Source organism: Mastigoproctus giganteus, chromosome 4 (assembly GCF_048544385.1).
Source record: "Mastigoproctus giganteus isolate SK-2022 chromosome 4, ASM4854438v1, whole genome shotgun sequence".
Lineage (NCBI taxonomy): Eukaryota > Metazoa > Arthropoda > Arachnida > Uropygi > Thelyphonidae > Mastigoproctus > Mastigoproctus giganteus.
This window is the reverse complement of record NC_143578.1, coordinates 43131806-43150445: the sequence shown is the minus strand read 5'-3', so window position 1 is coordinate 43150445 and position 18640 is coordinate 43131806. Positions and strand designations below refer to the sequence as shown.

Here is an 18640-nt window from a genome sequence, read left to right as displayed (position 1 = left end):
TCAGATTGATTTTCCGAAGGGTACGAAAAGAGTGTTCGGGCAATGATTGAGTTGTAATCATCAAGTAACAGTAAAAAAAAATATATATATATATTATATTTGGGTTTGAGAGAAAGCACTTTAACCCTTATCTGCAACTGTCATTGATTGAGACTGTGTCTCTATTGGTTAACTAGAGTTAGACAACAATGCTAATTTAAGGAAGTAAAATAGATTATGAAGTCTGCCTCTGTATGAAGTATAAAAATAGAAAGGAACATCAGAAGTGAAAACCTCTAAAAATGCCTTTATTTTATTCTTTTTCTAAATTTACCGTTTCAGCTTAAAGAAAACTCACAATCTCATAAAATTTTTGGAATTTTTCATTTCTGGAATTTCTTTATACTTTATTTATACAGGGTGTCTCAAAAATATTGGTACAAACGTTTAGAGGGAGTAGGTAACATGTAAAGGAATGTGAATCGCATAGGAACTCATAACCGGAAATGTCACGGAAAAGTAGTAGCAGAGGCACAAGAAGCAGAAATGACACAAGACAGTAATTAGTGGCAAACATTTATTTGACATAATATTAACAATGGAGTAAGAGATGGATGCATTTCATGATGTTACAACAGATGCTCGAAGGTTTAACCATGAGACGCGATGCATGGATTGGCGGACACAGTCGAACACACCTGGAGTTTCTTTGACAGTAGCAGCAGCGCAGACGAGTCTCGCCACGAGATTCATTTCCGTCTCCACAGGCGATTCATACACGATAGATTTGAGGGTATCCCCACTGAAAAAAATCAAGGCTCGATAAATCAGGTGAGCGTGGGGCCAGGCAACGGGTCCACCACGGCCATTCCATCGACGCCTGTTCAAATGGTCACGAACGCCCCTTCCATAATGGGCAGGCGCCCCGTCATGTTGAAACCAAATGTTGCGTCTCACATTTGCTGGAACATCGTCAAATAACCATGGTAGAACTTGTTCAAGAAAGATCCGATATTTAGTGGAGTTCATGCGGGATGGTAACAGGTATGGACCGACTAAGCAGTCACCGACCATACCTGCCCACACATTTATTGCAAAGCGATGTTGTGCCGCATGGGGGAGCACACCGTGTGGGTTGGCCCTCTGCTAATCCATACATTAGGTGCATGTCTGCCAGCTCACAGTTCGTATATCGATGCATGCTCTTCGTGCGGCGACTACTGCTTGAATGAGTAAACCACAAATTTTCCCTCTCGCAAATTGATAAACAGCGCCTTGTACCGACTTACGGTGCCGTTTCCGGTTATGGGTTTCTATGCGATTCACATTCCTTTAGATGTTGCCTACCTCCCCTAAACGTTTGTACCAATATTTTTGAGACACCCTGTATAGGCGGACTTTATTTTATTTCTTAAAATTAGCCTTATGGAAGCCAAGGCTCACATTTGGTGAGTATGGGCTTGGCAAACCCTGGATCCTGAGCTGGATATCATCATTCTTTTCTTTCTTGGTGATTCCCTTGTACTTTTCTCTCTCTCTCTCTCTCTCTCTCAGGGTAACGACGCAGGAATTTTTTTTTTTTTTTGGCTGGTGCAGCATAAGCCTCAGGCTTTCTTGCAACATATGGCTAATAATAATAATAATAATACTAATAATGGAGCTACACCATCTTATTTGACTTTTTCAAGTTTCATTTCTCCATTTGGTCAGTTGCTTCACGAGTTTTATATATAAATTGAAAAGTATTATAAGCACAACATTTTTGCAGGTGATTTTATTTTATATATTTTATTAATCTTTGCTAATGAATAAATTGCTACTATCGATAATTAATAATTCACATTTATAATAAAAACAATATAATAACTGAGTTGATACACTCTTTGTTGTTATTGTTATAGTAACCACGGTGAGGGGTTTATTTTGGTCATAAATCTTTTTTTCTGATTTGATTTCTAGGTGGCGCTCCACTGACGCTATACGTTTTCCTGGTTAGCAGATCAGCTGTGTTTACAAAATATTTTAGTGGGTCAAGGTGTTACAATATATGTCTGAAAGGTGTTATTAGTTTTCAATAATTTAACATTGCGAAGACATTTACAGAATGTGAACTGTATGTCGTTCACATCGATGCTGTTACTTCAAGTACTGGTTGCGTAAGTTTTGTTGACGACTAAGGTATGGTGAAAAGTGCGTTTTGTTCAGCAGTCAAAATTTAGACCGTTTTATTATTATCTTTGCCATCAGAGTGTAAGGTGGCAGCCGTCTGAATCAAAACAATAAAACTTATGCTGCACCCATATACATATTTGGACAAAGACCATTAACTTTAGGGAATTTGCAAGCGTATGTTGATAATGCATTTGAGATAAAAAAAAAAAAAAAAGCACAAAAATAATTGGCGGTCAATATTACAATGACATTCAGCTTTGTGTAATGCGCATATTTCATTTTTTTTAATCATTAGAATCGTCATTATTTCATAATATATTTTGTAAATGTAATCTTTCTCAAATATAATTCATTCTACCATCTTTATTTTATAGATGATAGTCATTGGTCTTTGCTTCTTTTCTCCGAAACGGGTAACCACTGATCGTCTGCTTATATAATTACTGCTGTTAAACTGTAATTACGGTGTATGATATGGGATCAGATAGCGGAAGCTGACTTTCATACACATATACTTTTCGTTTTTTACTGTTAATTTCTTTAAATTTTTTTGGAGGCTATACGCGCGATCGCACTTGCATATAATAATTCTCAGATGTATTTACATTCGGTATATAGTGATGTGCATATACATTAGCGCATCCACGAATGTCTTTGGTGGGAGAGAAGTCCTTGACCAAACTACAACGGTTAATGCAACAGTTTTAGGAGGACACTTTCCATTTCGCACATATGTACTGTATCGGATGTTGGGGATGGAAATCCCCCATTGTATTAGTGAAATGCATGTGTGCGTTCGCGCGCACACGCACGCACGGTGCTTAAGCAAATTACCTACATGAATTATTTAAGTGGCCTTGAAAATGTTGGTTAAAAAGAATATTAGCAAAAGTCTTGGCCTTCACTTTGGAGTACCAGTAATCTTAGGTTAATTTATCATATAGACAGCAATAACCTAAAATAGTTAAAAATAAGAAAAAAGGTTGATACTGCTATAATCCAAATGGATTAAAGCATTGAACAGTTTTAAGAATTGAATAACACAGAGGTTCCTTTTTCCCTTTCTCAGGCATCACAAACAAGGGGACATAGATTTAGCCTATGATAAGATAATTACAGTCTAAAAAACTTTTTTTTAGCATTAGTAGAGTTATATGATGCAAGAAAGCAATACAGCATCAGCCAAAAAAAAAAAATCTTCCCATTTCACTCATCCATTCACTCCAAATGTTTGTCTAGTTCTGTATTTAACTTGTTTAAATTGTTGACCTCCACTACAACAGATGGAAGTTTGTTCCAACTATCAACCATCCACTAGCTAAAGGTGAATTTCCACACATCTATTTTACAATTGTCTTTCCTCAGTTTGAATTTATGTCCTCTCAGGTGAGTAATCTGAGCAAGAGGAAGAATCCCATTAGCATTGAGCTTGCTCAAACCATTCAAGCACCTTACAGGTGCCTAGTCTCCAGAAGCTGCAATTTGCAGAACTTATGCCTTTTTTTTTGGTAACAGCAACCCCTCATTCCACTCACTAATCTTATTGCCCTTCTATGTACTCATTCCAGCAGTGCTACACTTTTCCTAAAATGAGGCCTCCAGACCTGTATACAGTACTCAATGTGTAACTTGACTATTGCCTTATGCAAGGGGAAAATCACCTCCTTATCCCTGCTAGCAAAATTCCTGTATATCATTGACAAGACCCCCATGACCTACCCTGGCATCCTGTCTGCACTGCTTAGAAAACTTCATATCTGACTGCACAATTAGCCCCTGGTCTCTTTCATTTTCCACTACCCTGAGTGTAACACCACATTTCGCTGGGGTTATTGCTACCCATATGCAGCACTTTGCATTTGTCAATGTTAAACTTCAGTTGCCACTTCTCAGCCCATCTAACCAACTTTTCCAGATCCTGTTGCAGCAGAATACTGTCATTAACAACCCTGCCAACCTTTGTATCATCTGCAAACTTTGACATTAAGCTTGATATACCTTCATCAATATCATTGATAAATATACAGAACAACAATGGGCCCAACACCGAACCCTGAGGGACACCACTAATAACATTAGTCCACGTATAGCAGTACCCATTGATTACCACTATGTCTTCTCTCACTCAACCATCGTTTTATCCATTATAGCAACTTACCCTTAATGCCATATTGTTCCAATTTGTTCAGTAGTCTTCCATGTGCAACAGTATCAAAAGTTTTCCTGAAATCCAAGTATATGATAACAAAATTATTTTTTGCATCCAGTTCCTTTGTGACTACATCATAGTATCCAATAAAATTAGTCAGACAAGACTTTCCCTTAACAAACCCATGCTGTGTCTGAACTATAAATGCATTCTTGTCCAGATGATCCTGCATTGCTTCTTTAAGCAGTGCCTCCATTAATTTCCCTGGAACAGAAGTTAAACTAACAGGTCTGTAATTACTCTTGTCACCCTTTGATCCTACTTTGTGAATTGGGGACACAATTGCATTTCCAGTCCATGGGGATCTCCCCTGGGTCCAAGGAAGCTTCCATAATTATGGCTAAGGGTTTGTTTACTTCCTTTTCTGCAACCTTTAATAACTGGATAGATCCCATCCACCCCAGCTGCCTTTCTCATGTTTAACTTCAACAATTTCTTCTCCACTTTGCTCTCAATTATTATAAAATCATTAGGTTCCCTGTTGGAGTTTAATAAGCTTCTGTCCTCCACTTCCCTACAGAATTCCTCATGTGTAAATGTAGATTCAAAATACTCATTCAGTTTGTCAGCTACCTCAGCAGGTGCATCACCAATCGAACCATCAGTGTCAAGTGGACCAATCCAGTTCATCCTCTTCCTTCTACAGTTTACATAAGTAAAGGAGTCTTACTGTTTTTCTTTGCATCATTTGCCAAAGATTTCTTGTAATCTGCCTTTGCTTGTCTAACATCCTTTGTGACTTGATTACAGACTGTCTTATATATACCATAGGCATCTGTGTCTCCTGATAATTTATATGCATCCCATGCATTTTTTTCTCTGCCACATTTCTTACTATCTCATCTGATGTCCATTTAGGCCTAAACCTTGAACAGTATTTCTTATCTTGGATTTTAGGAAAGCTTTTGATACTGTGGCACATGGAAGACTACTGTACAAATTGGAGCAGTATGGCATTAAGGGCAAGTTGCTACAGTAGATAAAAGGATGGTTAAGTGGGAGAATACAGAAAGTAGTTATCAATGGGCGCTGCTCTTCATGGATTAACGTTAATAGTGGATTCCCCCAGGGTTCGGTGTTGGACCCATTGTTGTTTTCGGTATTTATCAATGATATTGATGAAGGAATATCAGGGTTAATGTCTAAGTTTGCAGATGATACGAAGGTTGGCAGGGTTGTTAATGACAATAATGATAGCACACTACTGCAACAGGATCTGGAAAAGTTGAGCAGATGGGCTGAGAGGTGGCAACTAAAATTTAATATTGACAAATGTAAAGTACTGCATATGGGTAGCAGTAACCCCAGCGTAACATATCAACTGGGTGGTACTGCACTCAGGGTAGTGGAGAATGAAAAAGGACCTAAGGGTAATTGTGCAGTCAGATATGAAGTTTTTTCAGCAATGCAAAAAGGCTTCAAGAGTAGCTCATGGTGTCTTGTGAATGATATACAGGAATCTTGCTATCAGAGATAATGGGGGTGATTGTCCCCTTGTATAAGGCAATGGTGAGGCCACACCTTAGTACTGTATACAGGTCTGGAAGCCTTATTTTAAGAATGATGTATAGCTGCTGGAATGAGTACAGAGAAGGACAACAAGATTAGTGAATGGAACAAAGGGTTGGTGTTACCAAGAAAGGCTTAAATTCTGCAAATTGCAGCTGCTGGAGACTAGGCACCTGAGATGGTCTAATTGAGGTGTATAAGGCCTTAAATGGATTGAGCAAGCTCAATGCTAATGGGATTCTTCCTCTTGCTCATATTATCCACCTGAAGGAGCATAAATTCAAATTGAAGAAAGACAATTGTAGAACTGATGTGTGGAAATTTGCCTTTAGCTAAGTGGGTGGTTGCTAATTGGAACAAACTTCCATCTGTTGTAGTGGAGGTTAGTCAATTAAATTATTTCAAGGCAGAACTAGACAAACATTTGGAGTGAATGGATCGATGAAATGGGAAGAGATTTTATTTATTTATTTATTTTTGGCTGATGCTATATAAGCTTGCTTTCTTGCATCATATGCCTCTACTAATGCTAATACTAATTGGTATGAAAAACCTAGTAGCTTCCAAGATTACTTGCTTGAATGCTTCCCATTTAGAATTTGCTGTTAGTAACATCATCAGTTGGTCACACTTTATAGAATTTAAAAAAATCTCTGCGACCACTGTAGTCACCTTTACGTAATCAAAAATCCTTCCCTTTACCCCTGATATAAATCCCAAATCAGTACACTGCCACCTAGAGGTTCCTTTATCTTTAGATTCTTAATTCATGAAGAATCACTGCTGATAATCATATCGAGAGTATTACACCCTCTGGTTGTCTCTCGAACATACTGCTGTAGAAAACAATCATCTAATAAATCCACAAAAGGCTTGCTAGTATGTGAGTGACCAACCCACAAACCATTTAGTCAAAGAATAATTAGCTACTGTTATCTAATCTTGTTTATGTAAATTTAAAGGAGAGTTAAATGAAGATTTAAGCAAAATTATTTGTTTAAACTAAAGCTTACAATTTTACAAAATTTTTAATTTTTATAGGCTGGTGTGATATAAGGTTTTTTATATTAATGCTATTACTAGCATTGTGTGACACAAATAAGCATATAATTTTTTGCTTGCAAAAGCAGATTTGAATCTGCAATTTTTGAAATGTAGTGCGTATGTTAAATATTTTAAACTTATGTTTTTATTGAATAGAACCATGTTTTTATTGAATAGAACCATAAGAAAATGTGAAATTTTCACTGATTGCACTTGCATATGCCTTTATGGAGGAGTCCAGGACATAACAGATTTTAGATTACTTAGAACAGTATAAACATACCTTCTTGGAGGCAGTGTGTGTTCTTGTGGAAACCAAAATTTCTCTGAATATTTCTTCCATTATTTGTCTGGACAGTAACTGATCAGGTCAAGAAACACCATAAAAAGAGAATATCATAGTCTTAGTGTAGTTAATTACATTTCTAGCTGTCTAATTAATTTCTATTACAGCAAACTTTATAAATGGTATTTTTAAGACATTGAAATTTTAGCTATTTTAATGGTGATAATACTGTAAAAAAAAAAATGGATTTACAAGTTTGAACCTTGTTTTTGATACAGGTATGCATCAGTTTTATCACAATATTTCAAGAAAGGATCCCAAAATGTTACTTTTATATCTAATTTAGTGTAAATAGGTCATAAAAGCTCTTAATAAACTATCTTTGAATTGTTCATAGGGTATAAGAGTATTTCATTACATAATTAATATTTGAAATTTTCATTGATATATAAGTCATAATTAGTTTATTTTAATGTACAGTACAGTTAAAAATACCTTTTTTTTTAGTTGGATTTTATGACTTCAGTGTACTTTCTAGGCATGAAAGTAACTTTCAAATAGTCCATACTGTTATGTTGTGTAGAACATATGCTGCATTTTCCACAGACCTTGCACATTTCTGTGATCATAAATAATTTTCGCTTTGACAAGTACACATTTATTGATTTTAGGTCAAGTGTAAGGGAGCTTGAATATGGGTACTCAATTCCTTCTGAAATAAGATGGTTTGCTATTGCTGCTGCAATAAATTTGGGACCTTTCTTACCATATGGGAAGTTGCACTGTCCTGTTGAAGCTTTGGTTTGTAGAGTGACAAAATCATTTCATTCATTGATGAATCTAATTATATTACTGTCATTTAACCCCAGGGGCTCACATCTGGTGAGTATGGGCTTGGCACACCTAGGGTCCTGAGCTGGATATCATCATTCTTCTCTTTCTTGGTGATTCCTTTCTACTTCTCTCTCTCTCACAGGGTAACTCGGGAATTTTTTTTTTTTTGCTGGTGCAGCATAAGCCTCAGGCTTCCTTTCACCCTATAGCTAATAATAATAATAATAATAGTGTTAATGCCCTTGGTTGAAAGTAAACGTATGCCTATTATCAATAAACCCCAGGGCTCACATCTGGTGAGTATGGGCTTGGCACACCCAGGGTCCTGAGCTGGATATCATCATTCTTCTCTTTCTTGGTGATTCCCCCCCCCCTCTCTCTCAGGGTGACTCAGAAATTTTTTTTTTTGGCTGGTGCAGCATAAGCCTCAGGCTTCCTTGCACCATATGGCTCATAATAATAACTAGGGACCAGTGATCTTGTGACCAGAAATATAATACTGCAGTTCTTTGTGACTGTGTATATATGTATTGTAAATAATTATAACCATAAATTAATTTACAAATGTGCAGATGTAAATGTAATGTAATTACAAATTTGTGTGTGTTTCTGTGTGTGTGTATTGCCAAAACAAGAAAAATATTAAGACTAAAACAAGGTGACATTATCCTTAACAGCATACCAGAGTGATTTACCTAAAAAAGTATTCCAATTAAATATACAATAAGGAAAGTAAAATATTTAAGTTAAGGTAGAATAATTAATTAATAAGAATTATGGAAAAAGTTATTCTTTTAAATATTAAGAACAAAAATATGCTTAGGAGCCATGTGAATGACTTATTCTTTTGTGGATAACCTTAAGCTCCGAGAATTGTTAAGTAAAATTGGAATACAGGTAACCCTCGTATAACACAGTAGTTAAGTTCCTATAAAATCTCATGTAGTGCGAAACTGTTATAAGTGACTAAGAACCAGTACAAAAAGGAGAGTTGTGTTCCAAGAACTAACAAAAATACGGTATTCTAGATTTTGTGTATCATCTGCTCTCTTTAAAAAATGATCTGCGTTTATTTGCTTTTGCTTGATAGATCTTTGTAATTTCATCATATGGAACTAAGCATTTTTTAAGCTCCCTTTTGAACTTCCGGTGCCTTTCAGTCGAAGAATATGAATTCAAAAAATAAGATTCTAATTGCTCAGCTAATGTTATGCCTTCCCGTATGCTTTTTAGTGTAAAATTTGGAAGTTTGGAATTTTAATATGTGCTATCATCCTCTGAATTTATTTGATTTGCTCCCAATGCCATTTCCACCAAATCTGCTTCACCAGCCTCTTTTTCTGCCAGTAATTCTTGAATGTCTTCAGCAATCATATCTTTTTTTTTTTAGAGCATTGGCGACTAAGGCTATGTTGCTCTGTGTGTTCAAATTGCATGTGTTCTGAGGTTGATTTTCTATTTTTCTGGACAGAAAACCCGAGTTCCAGGAGATAAAACCATGCTACCCTTGTCTGAGACCAACTAACTCAGCCATGTCGTGAAAAAGACCCATAAAAATTCCTCCTGTTATTGACGAGATTCGAACTTAGGTCTTTTTCACCCAGTGTGTGGATGATGGCAATTCTATCAACTGTGAAACCCACGAGGGCCTCAGTAATCATATCATCAAAACCTTCCCCTCTTACCAACTTAGCAAATTCTACTATTGCACAGATTCCGTTTTCTGTCAGTTTGACCATATTTCTTGAATGAACTGACTCTGGCCATACGTTTTTCCAACACACATTTAATGTTGACAGTTTTACTTTTTTGAGCAATAAAGCTATGATTGCAATACAGTCCACAATTGAAAAATGTTTCCATGCCTCCATTACTTCAATTTCCCATCAGTTCAATTTGGAATAATTTTTTTCCAAAATCCATTGTAATGATTTTCTGATGTAATGAGTTGCAAAGTTGATATATTGCCTTGATCTAATTAAAGAAGTTGTACTAGGTGGTAGGAACATTACTTTAACGTTTGGATGATTTAAATTTTTTGAATGGCCTGGCACGTTATCCAGTAGTAATAAAACTTTGAAATCTAGATTTTTCCACAAGTTCAATAGCACAGAACCTAATAATTTTTTTTTTTTTTTTTTTTGCATAATGATTAACGAGCCAAAAGTGGGGATTCACAAAAAAAAATTGAAATGTTGAAAAATTACATCTAACATAATAGCAGTTTTCCCCCGCACAAAAGCTCAAAAATACTGTGTTATGCGAGGTTTCCACAATTCTCTGCATTAGAGCGAAACCATGTTATATAAGTACTATGTTGTATGAGGATTGGCGCACTTTATCAATTGTGTTAGAGCGAAACCGTGTTATACGGCTGTTGCCTGTACCTTATTTAACAGAACTTACCTCAGATAAGTTCCATTAAATAAGGTATTCCAGTTCTCACTGAGTCATGTGATTTAATCACATTAATCACATCACATTAACATTAACTGAGTCAATCACATTAACTTGGATAACTTGTATTATCCAAGTTAATGTGATTTGAGCAAAATCGTGAGTTTATTGAGGTTTAATCATACATTACATAAATCACATTAAGAATAATATAATTAAAGTAAGTTTTTGGCAAGTCACCCAGCTACTCGACTTTCTGTGTTGTTTTTGATGTTCTGATTCCCCTTTAGATATCATTTTCAAGTATATACACTGGAATGTAACTGATTACTTTGGGAACAGAAAGAAACAATTTTCTTTGTGGCTCTCAAGTGCCCTTTTATATGCACTCACTATTTAAGAGTTAATCTGTGCCATGTATGCATTTGTTGTTTTTTGGTTTTTAGAAGCATTAGCAACTAAGGCCATATTGCTCCAGGGATATGTGGTGGTCATTCCCTGACCTTTCCGCATCCTCCGTATTTAGTGGTCATGGGCTCGAACCCCGGTCTAATCAAGAAGTGTGTGCTACGCACTGCTGCTCCTGCCCACCTGGCTACAGAGGTGCCGACCATGTATGCCTTTCATGCAATTTTTAATGTTATTCTCATGAATTATCATATTAAGTGCATTTAGCAATCAAAGATTCACACACAGTGGCTGAATGCCAATATAGTAAGTTTTCCAATTGCCAATCATTTGGAAAGGTTTGCATTCAAATCTGATTGGAGACTGAAGGATTTTTCAAAAAGGCCTGTTCAGTCATGGCTGTAATTAGTCAATCTTGGGTTTAGGAAATAGCCCCAATTAGTTATTCTGGATTTTTCAGCTCCATAATTGTGCATATTGGCCTGTGAACACATGCATAAGCACAGACATAATGCATGATAAACTATACAGGGGGATCTCAACAAGCTAAGTTAGATGCTGTAATTTTAGGAATTGTATTATTTGTTTGTTAATATATTCTAGCAACCAAATACAAGGTTTAAAACAAACCCTTGCAAACATTGTTTGAAATTCTTCATCCACAAAGAATGGTCATCGATAAGTATGAAAATTCTGCTGTTTGTGACATCTCATATGATTTAGATTTAACTTTCACAGTGAGAAATTTAATAGGAATATTTGGAATAGGTTATCTTGATGAATGATCAAATTTAAGTATGAAGTGAAACTGATTTTCCCTTGATTTCTTATATACCAGGGTTGGTGCACTTGTGATATCCCATTTTCTACAATAATTTTGCATGATACTGGCTTAGAGAAACACTAAAGTGACTTATATACATTTATGCTTTCTAGGCATTTCTACACTAGGAATGGAAAGAGTTTTTCAATCGGTTGTCCTTGAGTTGAATGAATGATTAGGAAAGTTGGAGTTCGGATTCTATCTATGTTAGTCTTTTGGCATTTTGCTGCAACAGAGCCAGGGCTCCTTTTGTTACCTTGTCAGGGTTTCATCTGTGCACTCAGTGGTTTTCTAGGTTTTGGGAAATGTTTGCTCCATTTTGCCCTGGAAGACCCTTTCCCTTCGAGGTTACTGGCCTCGCCATGCGCAGGCAGGAGCAGCGCCACATTTATGACCAAGCCATAGTGGTTAGTAATAATATACGAATAAAAGGGAAAAAGAAAGAAGGTTGCTTTTCCTCCTGATCAAGTAAAGTGATTTCTTTACTGAGGATTATTTAACTCATTGCTAGTGTAATGCTGAAAACAAGGAGACAGTTTTATTTCTTCAAGAGCGAATGCAAATTTACTGGCAAAGACACCTGATCACAAAATCGATTGGCACCTGGGACCAAACTGTATTAAATTCCAGTTGCTCATTATGTATGCACTGCTGCTCCCAATACTACAAAGTAGAAAAAAGGAAGCTGAAAAAATTTTTCAGCCTCCATTTACTCAGATTAAGCCTTCCTCTTCTAAATTTTGTGTTTTCCCACAATTTGTGTAGACTTTTAATTTGTAGCAACATAAGAAATTTCTGTTGATTCCTGGAGAAATACTGTGTTAATCAATGAATTCCTGATAAATCCACTCTACACAAATATTATGTAAGTTTGGTTGGTAATTCAACACCTCAGTCTGTTAACCAAGACATTGCTTACAGTTTTGTATGTACATTGTTGAGGTTCTTAATGCTAGCAGTAGATGAAACTACTGATGCATGTGGAAGGTTTATAATAGATATGACTATGGGAAAGTTGAGTGCTGAAGGGCAAACTTCTAGCATGCCAGAAAAGATTGCATGCCAGAAGTTTGACTTCTGGCATGCAGATTGCTAAAAATAACACATTCTGCAATTGATCAGCTGTAAATGATTCTCTTAAACTTTTAGCATTAGTAAAGGCATATGATGCAAGAAAGCAAGCTTATACAGCATCAGCCAAAAAAAAAAAAAAAAAAAAAAACCTTCTCATTTCACCCATCCATTCACTTCAAATGTTTGTCTAGTTCTGCCTTGAATTTATTTAAGCTGTCAACTTCTACAACTACAGATGGAGGTTTGTTCCACTCTCAACCACCCGCTGGCTAAAAGAAAACTTCCGCACATCTATTCTACAACTGTCTTTCCTCAATTTGAATTTATGCCCTCTTGGGCAATTATTCTGAGCAAGAGGAAGAATCCCATCAGCATCGAGCATGCTCAAACCATTCAAGGCCTTATACACCTCAATTAGATTGCCTTGCAGGTGCATGGTCTCCAGACACTGTAATTTGCAAAACTTAAGCCTTTCTTCGTAAGAGCAACTCTTTGTTCTATTCACTAATCTTGTTGCCTTTCTCTATACTCATTCCAGCAGCTCTACATCCTTCCTAAAATGAGGCCTCCAGACCTGTATACGGTACTCAAGGTGTGGCGTGACCACCCCTTGAGTACTGTGTGGCCTTATACAAGAGGATAATCACCTCCTTATACCTGCTAGAAAAATTCTTGTATATCATTGACAAGACACCATGAGCTACTCTTGCAGGCTGTCTGCACTGCTTAGAAAACTTCATATCTGACTGCACAATTACCCCAGGTCCTTTTCATTCACTACGACTGTCAGTGTAGTACCACACAGTTGATACATTACTCTGGAGTTACTGCTTCCCATATGCAGTAGTTTATATTTATCAGTGTTAACTGCAGTTGCTACCCCTCAGCCCATCTGTCCAACTTTTCTAGATCTTGTTACTGTAGCATACTGTTATAACTGTTAATAATAACTCTGCCAACATTTGTATCATCTGCAAACTTCGACATTAATCTGATATACCTTCATCAATATCATTGATAAATATAGAAAACAACAATGGGTCCAACACCAAACCCCAGGGGCTCGACTAATAACATTAGTCCATGAAGAGCAGTGTCCTTTGATTAGCATTCTTTGTCTTCTCCTATTCAACCATCCTTTTATCCATTTTAGCAACTTGCCCTTAATGCCATGCTGCTCCAATTTGTGCAGTTGTCTTCCATGTGCAACAGTATTAAAAGCTTTCCTGAAATCCAAGTACAATGATCCCTTGCATTTTGTGGTCTTTCACTTTGCGGTTTGAATTATTTGTAGAAGCCCCAGCATCTGCACAGGTCTGCTCAGGATCTGGCTTGCATGAGTCATGCATCTAGTCTCTTTCCTATGTACACACTGTGTTAACTGTGTGCACACACACACGCAGCTGTATATGTGTGCATGTCATCGTCGGTAAGGCACCAGCACACTCTGGTCTAGTGAAATTTTTTCGTCGGTTGGGAGTGGTTGCAAGATTGTTACCGTGATGTTTGTGTGTGTTGTCCTCCACTTCTTTTTTTTACCCTTATCTACTAAAAATGGGACCTAAACATGACAATTTTTGTGAACCCAAGAAAAGAAAAAGTTCTCACACTGGCAGAGAAAGTGGAACTTTTAGATAAAATTAAAGATCTGAAATCTTTCACGGCCATAGGGAAGATATACGGTATTAACAAGTCTACAGTGTGGTACATTTATAAAAAGGAGAAGGAAATCCGCAGTTGTTTTGCGGCTAGTGTGCCGGGAAGCCTGAGGCTTATGCTGCACCAGCAGAGAGAGAGAGAGATATTCTCGTGTATGTGAAAAAGGGTTTAGTAAAATGGAAAGAGCACTGAGTGTGTGGATGGAAAACAATATAAAATAGGGATTGCCAATCAATTTGACAATTTTAAGAGAAAAAGCAAAATCTCTTTATAACCATTATTACGAGGAACAAGGTGGAGAAGGATCATCTTCTGAAAGTTCTACAAAAACATTCACTGCCAGTAAAGAGTGGTTTGAAGGATTTAAAAGATTTTCTTTAAGAAATTTAAAGGTAATTGGCAATGCAGCTTCTGCTGACCAATAAGCAGCAGTTTTCCCTGAAGAATTTTGCAAAATAGTAATTGAGAAGGTGTATGTGCCAGAACAAGTCTTCAATGGAGATGAGTCTGAGCTTTACTGGAAGAGAATGCCTAATAGGTCCTACATTACCCAAGAGAAAAAACGGATTCCAGAATTTTAAGCAAGTGAAGACAGGGCGACACTTTTATTTTGGAAAATGCAGCAGACAATATGATCAAACCCACTATACTTTACCATTCCCAAAACCTGAGAGCTTTAAAGTGAAAAGGCAGAAATGAACTCCCTGTCTACTGGCAAAGTAACAAAAAAATGTGGGTAACACGAGAATTGTGTCTGGATCGGTTTAAGGATTGCTTTGTACCTGAAGTATAGAAGTACCTGCAGCTGAAAAATCTTTCATTAAAAGTTATGCTTATATTGGACAATGCACCAGGACATTCAGAGGAATTGAAACAACTAAATAAATAAAAACAGAGAAGTCATCTTTCTGCCACCTAACATGAGTTCTCTCATCCAACTGTTAGATCAAGTTATAATTCGGATTTTCAAAGCTCATTACACAAAATTGTCTTTTTGTCAAATTTTCAATGCAGTGGAAGAAAATTAAATGTTGGAGTTATGTAGAGCTGGAAAAAATTCAATATTGCAAATTTCATTGTCACAGTTAAAGAAGCAATGAAGGAACTAAAACACAAAAAACAAAATGATAATTGGATGGAAGGGATTTGTCACCCTTTTTAGGAACTGGCTGGATATGAGAAAATTTCCAAGCAGAAGAGAAAATACCTTTGGATTAATAAGTTGGAAAAAAATTAGCATTAGTAGAGGCACATGTTGCGAGAAAGCAAGCTTATACAGACAGCATCAGCCAAAAAAAAAACCCTTCCCTTTTCACTGATCCATTCATTCCAAATGTTTGTCTAGTTCTGCCTGGAATTCATTTAAGCTAAAATCTTCCACAACAACGGGCAGACGTTTGTTCCAGCAATCAACTACCCACTGGCTAAAGGCAAACTTCTGCACATCTGTTCTACAACTATCTTTCCTCAGTTTGTAATCTGAGCAAGAGGGAGAATCCCATCAGCATTGAGCCTCTCAATTCGTTCAAGGCCTTATATACCTCAATCAGATCACCTCGCAGGTGCCTAGTCTTCAGAAGCTACAATTTGCAGAACTTAAGACTTTCTTCATAAGAGCAATCCTTTTTTATCTTCACCAGCCTTGTTGCTCTTCTCTGTACTCGTTCTAGCAACTCTACATTCTTCTTAAAATGAGGCTTCCAGACCTGTATGCAGTACTCAAGGTGTGGCCTGACCATTGCCTTATACAAGGGGATAATTACCTCCTTATCCCTCATTGCAAAATTCCTGTATATCATTGACAAGACCCCGTGACCTACTCTTGCAGCCTGTCTGCACTGCTCTGAAAACTTCATATCTGACTGCACAATTACCTCCAGGTCTCTTTCATTCTCCACTACCCTGAGTGTAACACCACATATTTGGTACATTTCTCTGGGTTTGCTGCTACTGATCCATTCATTCTATATGCTGTCCATATGCAGTACTTTGCATTTGTCAATGTTAAACTTCAGTTGCCACTTCTCAATCCATCGACCCAACTTTTCCAGATCCTGTTGCATCAGCATACTGTCATTACTGTTATTAACAACCCTGCCAACCTTTGTATCATCTTCAGACTTTGACATTAAGCTTGATATACTTTCATCAATATCATTGATAAATGTACAAAACAACAATGGGACCAACACCGAACCCTGAGGGACACCACTAATAACATTAGCCCACGTAGAGCAGTACCCATTGATTACCACTGTCTCTTCTCTCACTCAACCATCCTTTTATCCATTGTAGCAACTTGCCCTTAATGCCATACTGCTCCAATTTGTACAGTAGTCTTCCATGTGCAACAATATCAAAAGCTTTCCTGAAATCGAAGATGTGATATCAAAATTATTTTTTGCATCCAGTTCCTTTGTGACCACATCATAGTATCCAATCAAATTAGTCAGACAAGACTTGCCCTTGACAAACCCATGCTGTGTCTGAATTATTACTGCTGTCTTGTCTAGATGATCCTGCAATGCTTCTTTAACCAGTGATTCCATTATTTTCTCTGGAACAGAAGTCAAACTAACAGGTTTGTAATTACTCGTGTCACCTTTGATCCCCCTTTTGTAAATTGGAGATACATTTGCACATCTCCAGTCCGTGGGGACTTCCCCTGAGTCCAGGGATGTTCTCATAATTATGGCTAATAGTTCGCACATAACAGTAGTAAGCTCAGAAGTACAGGTTTTGAGAACAAGTGGAGAAATACCATCAGGACCTGGAACTTTCTCAGCATTAAGATTATTCAAATTCCTTCTGACATTCTTTTGATAGAAGACCAGAGGAGGCATTGAATGAAATATACTGGGAATGAAGTGGCTTACCAAAGTCATATCACTGGTGGATTGACACCGACTGAATCTATACTGTCAGTCACTGAGTAGATGGAATGTTTCTAGACATTTGAATCATTGGTGGTTAATTGATTTCTGTATTAACTTAGAAAGTATAAAAGTAAGTGCAATGTCATTTGCCAGGAGCAGAACATAAGGCTCATGTGCAACAAAAACTTCATAAAATGGTAGTATTAGACACCGATGGATTACCATATGAACTTCCTTTACTGCCCCCCTCGTACATTAGTGGTTATACTTGATAACTGCTAATTTTGACATGTCCGATGGTCTAGTCAGCGGAACTTTAGGAAAATTGGAATGTATTGAATATGACAAAGAGACTAATTCTATTAAACGTCTTTGGTTGAAATTTCCAGGATCACCTGCAGTGGGTTGACTTGCTAGAACAAAGGCTCATCGGTTTGCTATATAAATCGATTTAGAAGCCCTACCAATCATAAGAAAAACTATGAGAGTTTTGTTGAATAACAACAGAATGATCTTGGCTAAACGAAATCATTTTCCACTAATATCAGCTTGTGCTATTACCATCCAGAAATCTCGGGTACTTTCGATTCCATAGTCTATGAATATGAGAAATGTCATGAACAACAACTAGTTTACTTTGTATTATCTCGAGTTACCGATATCAGTGGTCTTTACATTATTGATGCAAATGGAGAAAAGAAATTTTATCGTAGACTGAGAAACACTACACCCACCCTTGCACTTCAAGCTGAAATGACCAGGTTGTCGAGTAATCCTCTACTTACCATGCAAGACACTTCACACAAGTTCATCAGCAAATGACAAGGTCTTTCCAGTCTAACGTTAAATTGTCAATGTTTATGTGCTCGCAGTTACGATCTCACCATTGCAGTCAGCCAGAAAATATTTTCTATTTCAGAAAATAGAAAATATTTCTATTTTCTGAAATGTGCCTAAATAATGACAAAGAAGTAAGCATAACCTAACTTCGATTGTGCCGTTTAGTTCAAGTGAGATCAATAAGCTGGCGGTGTAGCAGTTCATCAAAAGAGAAAATCATACTCATGCTGTTACTCCTCATATAGAAGTGCTTTATCAGCAAACTGTTGGTATATCAGTGATTGTTTGACATGTTGGAGACATTTGTGCTGCTGAATGCCTTCTTAGCATTAGTAAAGGCACACGATGGAAGAAAGCAAGGTTATACAGAGTGTCTCAAAAATACACGGCATAACTTCAGGAATGAGTTCCTCATATGTAGACAATAAAAATATTTTATATCAACATAGTTCCAGAAATGCTTGGTTCCCGAGTTATTAACTGGAATGTCTTATCTCCCGCATGTGATTTCCTTCATCACAAGGTACTGA

General features: G+C 37.0%; 1 protein-coding gene across 3 annotated transcripts in view; it reads left to right on the top strand.

Annotated features, from left to right (window-relative positions):
* Positions 1-1983: 1983 nt before the first annotated feature.
* Positions 1984-18640, top strand: part of mlt (tubulin folding cofactor E like protein mlt) — a 100632-nt gene continuing 83975 nt past the window's right edge. Inside the window, exon 1 of one of the 3 annotated variants that reach the window (XM_090372680.1) lies at positions 1984-2135. The gene's annotated coding sequence lies outside the window, so the exon portion shown is untranslated. Of the gene's footprint in view, positions 2170-18640 lie in introns of all 3 variants that reach the window. The other 2 variants (XM_090372678.1, XM_090372679.1) reach the window with 2 other exon arrangements.